Source organism: Temnothorax americanus, unplaced genomic scaffold (genome assembly GCF_048541705.1).
Source record: "Temnothorax americanus isolate GAGA-0224 unplaced genomic scaffold, ASM4854170v1 Scaffold5, whole genome shotgun sequence".
Taxonomy (NCBI): Eukaryota; Metazoa; Arthropoda; class Insecta; order Hymenoptera; family Formicidae; genus Temnothorax; species Temnothorax americanus.
In genome coordinates, this window is record NW_027509657.1 from 6,994,659 (window position 1) to 7,001,134 (window position 6,476).

At 41.5% G+C, this 6,476-nt stretch overlaps 1 protein-coding gene across 1 annotated transcript in view; it reads right to left on the minus strand.

Moving 5' to 3' along the window:
- Positions 1 to 6,476, minus strand: part of Qless (decaprenyl diphosphate synthase subunit 1 qless) — a 37,527-nt gene that overhangs the window by 17,631 nt on the left and 13,420 nt on the right. The gene's annotated exons all lie outside the window — the stretch shown is intronic.

Genomic DNA, 6,476 nt, shown 5'->3' on the forward strand with positions numbered 1-6,476 from the left:
AAGAGACGGAGACATTTTGTTGCGGTTACCGAGATGTAGAAGAAGATACCCTCACGCGTTACATCGATGATCTAAAGAAGTAAGAAATCGATATTGCGAAATCGCGTGCCTCCTTCGAGCGTGCCTCTGTCGCAACGCGCCGAGTCGCACCTACGATTAACGGCTAACTTGCGTATAATGAAGAAAAAGGTAACGCGTCAAATGGCAGATCTCTTGCGGGAGCTCGCTATCGACGTGCGTCTTCCTATTATTACGGCTGTCCGATTTCGTTTGGGCACTCGATTCGTTGCCCGAACAAGCGACAGTAATAGGCGATAAGATAGGCGATGTAAGTATATAGAAACGCGAAGGGTGAATCATCGCGTTCGTCAAACGCGATCTCTCGCCGGCGCGGCGGCCGGCGAGTGATGGCCCGGTAGAATTCCCGGATCGAGAATTGGGTGGAGCTCGACGAATCGTCTATAAATCGAATAGTTCGGGTTCGGCATTTTTGTAAGAGGAGAAAGCGCGATTACATGATTGAACGCTGCCCGGACACTTGCCGCGAGGTGAACTGTGGCAATGCGACGCCGACGTTAAGTATAAACTTGGCCGGGAATCCATCAGCATGGAGGGAGAGAAACAGTCGCGACGGCCTTCGACCCTTCTCGAAGCCTACGATATGTAAGCGCGACGTAAACGAGCGTATGATGAACCGTTGCACAAAGAATCGTAATTGAAAAGGCCGCCAGTTGCTCGACGAAACAAAAGTGCTGGTAACATAGTTCCTCGCAAGTCGGAGGAATACTTTTTCAGAGATTACGAAGTGAAAAGAGCGAGGGGGAGAAGGAAATGAGGAAAGATCATTTGAGAGCAACGAAGATAAGATATAAGTATACACTTGTTGTGCCCCGTGGCCCGTGGCCTTGGTTGTCGGAAAATTCAACATTAAGAGGAAGAGAGATTAGTATTTTCTCAGATATACTCGTGACGCACATTTCGTGCTAACTGTGATGGTTTACATCTCATTTCGTAAAAGATATGAAAAGGAATACTTTCATTTTTTTTTTCAAAATAAAGATAATGAAATCTCGTCGACGTGTTCGAAAATAGCAAATATTATTTCGCAAGAAAACTTTCCAAGAGCATTGTAATGATCTTCTAATTAAGTCTTAATTTCTCAATCTTAAGTCACGTAATTTTTTGTGTAATTATTTGAGATTTCTTTAACCAGTTCACTGGTAATGACTCGTATATGAGCACTATGCATTGCCATGAATAGCTCTGCTAATTTTTAACGGATTTGCATTAAACTTGATACACCTATTTTTTTGGTCGATGATCACAAACACGAAATTATTCGCCCTCATCAGTTTTGTAAACACACGTAAAACGTATAATGCAAACCTGTGAATTTTATCACACGCGTAAATGTAATTTGAGCAACGTGAATATAACGAAGGCAAGAATGCGCAAGCACAGTGTATGTCTTACAATTAGATATACTCAAAATTGTTGGTTGGCTCGGTAGCATAGACCTTCTCTTCGAGAAAGAGAATGAAGCGTCAAGAAATTGCTGCAATGTCAGTTGAAACTTTATAGCCGCAGTAATAGAAAACGCGGTTGAGAAGGTGAAAACGAGCGCAGAGATACTACGCAGTCGTTTCAGAATCGCAATCCGAGTTTTTATTGTGTAAAATAAAATGTTATCTTGCGTCGTGACTGAATAAGTTCAATCTTGTGAATAAAAAACTTACAATTAGAAAAAAAAATATAATAATAACGTATCATTTCGGTTTTTATCAGGTCAAAATTGACAATCAGTAAAAGTAAAGCAGAATAGAAGTAAAACAGAAGAAGTGAAGAGTTATAGCCATATTCATAGTTCTTCCTTGAGAAGGATTCCTTGTTCCTCATTCTACACTTCATAAATTTTAAGGTCGATCAAGGAATGATCGATCAAGGAAGGTTAATGAAATGTAGAATAACTAATAAGGAACAAAGAATCCTTATTCCTCAAGGAAGAACTATGAATACGGCTATTTGGGGCTAGGGAACAGGGAACAGGGAATAAGGGGAACAGTTCAATATTAATGTATGAAATTCATTAATATATGTAATTTATTAACACAGAATAATAGACGAACAGAGGAATAGCGCTAAAGAACAGTGATTAAATTTTATTCAATTTCTGTACGCCACGCACAATGAATATGTTAATATTAAAGTGTTCCCTATTCTCTGTTCGCTGTTCCCTATTCCTTTCATTGTGCGCAGCCCCTTAATTTCCTGTTTATATAGTGCAGTAAATGAAAGATTTAATAAGAAATAATCTTATACGTTGACTTCTTTGTCAGTATACTCTGACACATTCTGTATCCACAATAATCCTTCAGCAAGCATAGAACGCGTCTATTATTTCCATCCATTTGTGGCAGCGAGTGTGCACCACAGGACGTGCGGGTATGCTGGACACGTTCTCGTTTCTCTCTCTCTCTCTCTCTCTCTCTCGTAAAGGTGCAAGGCCGAAGTTCAAGCTGCGTGACGACAAACAACCCGTGACATAAGAATTAACCGACGACACGAAATTTCAACCGGGAGCGAAGGACGCTTTCACCTTCTTTCACCTCTTCTTTATAATTGGAACATGATATTTCGCCCGTGCATCGATATCTGCATACGTTACTCGGACGAGAGCGGATTATGCAATTAAAAAGACCGCACGTCAAACCGAGCCGAGCCGAGCCGAGCCGAGTCGATTGCAAAACGAACCCATAATCATTAACGAAGCAATAATGGCGAACGGTATGGAAACTGTATTGTTGCGCTTCTTGATTTGCGTGACGCATTACGCGAAAGATTTGCTCGCCTCCAGAAACAACTGCTCGACACGCGAGAAGTGCATGTTGCCAAATCTTTGAAGTCTTTGAAATCTCAACAGCCGTACTTTATTTGCTTGCCAGGAAAATAGCTTTCACCTCACGATCGGCATCCAAGTCTCTTGCTACTTTCTTTGGAAAATCGTTTCGATAACGTTCCCAGTAATTAATTTGGCATTTTAAGAAAACGTTTTGAAAATTCCAAACCTGTCCTATCTAATATATGACACAATCTCTAATAGCAGTATAAATATAATAGTATAAATATATATTATCAATGTATAAATATTAAATATACAGTTGTATATTTATATAATAATATAATTACAATATAATTTGAAAATATATAAACAAGGTGCTCATTGCTCGCATTATTGTACTAAAATTAAAATAAAATCCATTTACGGTCCGAGGTTGTATCTTAGTAGCCTATATAATAATATTTCTGTGTATATTAAACATATTCTTTTACAATTTTAATATAATAAACTGTGCGCCGACTGAATTGTCAGACTTACTTTGATTGTATATCATAACGGTCTTATCTTCTCCTATTATAAAATAATCAAAATTTACTCTATTGAACACGCGCCATTACAACTTATCTTCAAAAAATATCCGATAAGATAAAAATATATTATCTTCCCATAGGGTATCTATTAGTTTCAATAAACGAAGGCATTCTTTCTCAAAAGGAAAGGAATTTCCGGGCGTGACAGGTGAAGAATCAGCATGAATGAAATCGTTGCTCGCCCAGTGTACTTTTCGGAAGGAAGAACGAGGAGGCTACGCCGTGCATGGATACGCCGCGTTCTCGAAGAATGATATCGAATGTCAAGAGACGCAGAGTGGGAGAATACACTTTCTCTGTGAACGTTGGTCGACCCACATTCTGGAATCGCTCACCGTGTTCATCGATGCCGATGTCCGTTCGCCGATGAACGCGGCGACCGACGCCGACGGCGACGGTGTGCTCCAACGCACGTATCCGATCGGAGGAATCAAGGTCACTCTTATCACGATTCTCCACGCTCTAGGGATTCTGAGGGATCCTTTTGGTCCTAGAGCGGAAAATAACTGATCCCCTTCCCCCGCCCCCATATTCCTGTCGCATTTTCGCGTTAGGTGTACTATGCGCCGTATCGTATCGCGCAATCACGCGCGTAATTGCGCGACGTCAATTTAATTTAAACGAAAAATCCACAATTTATTTTTCCTCTATATCGCCTCGAAGAATGCCGTTGAAGCTTGAGGTAATTATTTCGGTGAAACTTTTCATGACTGAGAGAAGTCTTGATTTAATTATCCGCGGCGTTTTCTCGGTAACGCCTAAGCGCGCGGCATGGCTAACCATAAACGGTTATACGAACAACCAGAGAGTAAGGGGGAACGCCAAATGCACCATACATGGGCGCATGGTAAAAGTTGCTGGGCACGCATGCAATTGGTGCGCACAATATTCCCGTACGTTTTCGCTAATGTATATCGGAGTTTCTATTTGTTCTGAGATGCGCGTCATTACGTCGATCGAGGAATGTTAGCGTCGATACGTACATCGGTCTCCGAAATACCAGGAAACCGACACAAAATACCGTTGGCTCGTGGCACACAGACTGTTTGGGAAATTTCATAGGTCAAAAAAAAGGTTATCGCCTTGAAGGAGTTATGTACACTTCATCCGAATTGCGGTACTGTTACGTCCACGAGGCTCTCGTGCGTGCCCCGAAACACGTTACGTCTATATACGCATATCAATTATGCAAATCGTCGGTACGCTATTGACCATTGATTGCGTGTTACGTTGACGATACTTCGGGAGCGTGAGCATATTTCAGCGCGGTATCCAACGACTTCTCACATGCCATCACAGGCATCGCATAATGCCTGTCACGCACGCATTTATAGTCGCGTCGAAGATTCTCGTTATCCTTCTGAGTTTTACGTCTTCATCTTCGTGTTACAATCTTGAGAAAGAACATTAGATTAGATTTAGAGAAAAAAAAGATCCCGTCGTGCCGAGATAAACTTCTTGCGCTAAAAAATAGGTATGCTTTATAAACGATAAAGTCTCGATTTATCTACAAACATATCTTGTGTATTCAAGTGCATTCAAGAATAATTGCTACTTACATGTAAACGTTTATTGCGTCCGCGATATAACTGTGGCAATTTTCAACTAGGCAAGGATACATTCGCATGGCCCTTTGTATGTTTATATATGTCGCAAGTACCAGATTACCTTGAAAATTTATATATATATATATAATTAACCGAAAGCAGAAACAATATGGGACCAACGACCATACGACGGCGTCGTCCAAGCGGATGCTTTGAATAATCAAGGTCAGCACGCATTCCTCGAGAACTTTCCACGGACGTTTTGCCGTGGCGAACAATCGTCATCCACTCTTTTCCCTCTCGCAACAGACTCGGCCGCCTAAGTCACGTAGCCGCCGAATGAATGGAACGGTACTAAAAGACGGAGGAGCGTATCGGACGCATTAGCGTATCAATCGCCGCGTATATTCTTCGTCAGAAAAAATTTGGAAACGGTATTAATCCCATCGTAAACTTTGTTATATTGTCCCGAGATTATTTTTGTCTCGCGATAACCCTGCAGATAATCGCCGCACGAGCGGATATACCGATATTTTTATATATTTTAATAAGACATTTTATCAAGACAAATAACTCCAAATCACTTGCACTTTCAAACTTTTCCCCAGAAAAATGTTCTTGCGTATGTATGTGTAATTTTATTTGATCTTTTTATTTGCGCGGTACATAAAAGTGACAGGTAGTCGAGTTGTAATGTAATTTATGGCATTCAATAAATTTAAACGGCGGCATCGATCGCTTCGTCACTCTTGATGCCACGCGAACGTGTTTTCGATAATCGAATGTGAAGTCATCTTAGATTCATTAGCGTTAAAATTATGAGCGTAAGGCTGATGGCAGAGAACGAGACGTAAATGTCGTAGTCGTGGACGTAGGGTAAAGCAGAGAAAAACGTAGTCGTAAGGCTATTGTAGGCAATAGGCCTTACGACTACGTTTTTCTCTGCCTTATCCTACGTCACCCTACGTCCACGACTACGACACTTACGTCTCGTTCTCTGCCATCAGCCTTAAAAAACGTCGCGTGTCTGGTACCGTGGCGTCTCGTGAAGAAATTTTAGCAATGTATATATGTATATCATTAACGCGGGACCTTTCTACGCGACTTCGCGTTGATTGGAGGAAAGGTCTACGATTATTGGCATAATTAAAGATCAGATTTACCGCACTGTGATCGGGCTCGATATGAGAATGCATATGCCGGTGGGAAGTTACCAAACGGGTCCGAAGAAAGTTTCTTGTAGATCAAAGAGGGGAGTGAAATAAATGGCGAGCGTTTGAGAGGAATCCGATGAGAGTTTCGAGGAGGGTCTTTCTCTCCTCCTTGGTTCCTTCTCGTGTGAAATTAGCTACGCGTGGCTGAGAGATTTTATTAACATTTCTCTGCGGTATAATGTCCGAGTTCCTATCACTCCCGCGATCTCAAAACGCTCGCGCGAAGCGAAAGATTTCACTAATCTTCGTTAGAGATAGTCTCCTCTGTGCGCCGCACTGTATCACT